Here is an 879-nt window from a genome sequence, read left to right on the forward strand (position 1 = left end):
GACTGGATGCAACCTGAAAAGTAAAGTTGTTGAATATATTAAGTGACTTCCCTCTGCGTGTCTACAAAAGCACCAGTAGCACATTTTTCAAATCCGCAAGCTCTGAGGAGAACAGGCAGCATATGAAATTTTAAAGAACCTCCCTTACTAAAGGGAAATCAAGCAGGCTTTTATTTTAGCAACTTACTTATAACTTGCTTAACCTACTCATGGTTGTTTTATGTAGTATGAAATATTTGTCAAACTGGATTGGGTTTCTTAAATCTCATTTTTTCCATTTTTCGTTCTCAGATCAAAATGGGAAATGTAGAGAGGAAGTAGCTATTTAGAATGCTCAAAGGGGCCCCTGGGTGGCTCAGTTGGTTAATCCTCTAACACTTGATTTCAGCTCGGGTCATGATCTCACAGTTCATGACTTTGAGCCTGGCATCGGGCATTGTGCTGACAGCATGGAGCCTGCTTGGGATTCTCTGTCTCCCTCTTTCTCTCTGCCCTTCCCACACATGCACGCTTGCTTGCTCTCTCTCAAAAGTAAATAAAACTTAAAAAAAAAATAAAACTAGAATGTTCATAGAACTTTGGTAACATCACACTTTTGTAAACTGAGGGACATTCTCCCAAAATATCAATTGTCACACACTTTTGGTGGCTTACAAAAAGGCGTTCCTCTCTCTCTTTTACCTTCTGGCAAGGTCTGCTTTCTATAATAAAGGCTAAAAATGCCAGATACACTCTCTCCCACCCTATTTGCACATAATGCTGGCCATGTGGCCCAGGTTTAGTCAGTGAGCCTTTCAGCAGCACTCTCTCTGGATGCTTCTAGAAAGATTTTCCATCCTGATGAAAGCAAGATATTCAAGGAGAGCTTTCTTTCCCACC

The sequence above is a fragment of the Crocuta crocuta genome, unplaced genomic scaffold (assembly GCF_008692635.1).
Source record: "Crocuta crocuta isolate KB4526 unplaced genomic scaffold, BGI_CrCroc_1.0 scaffold488, whole genome shotgun sequence".
NCBI classification, from domain to species: Eukaryota; Metazoa; Chordata; class Mammalia; order Carnivora; family Hyaenidae; genus Crocuta; species Crocuta crocuta.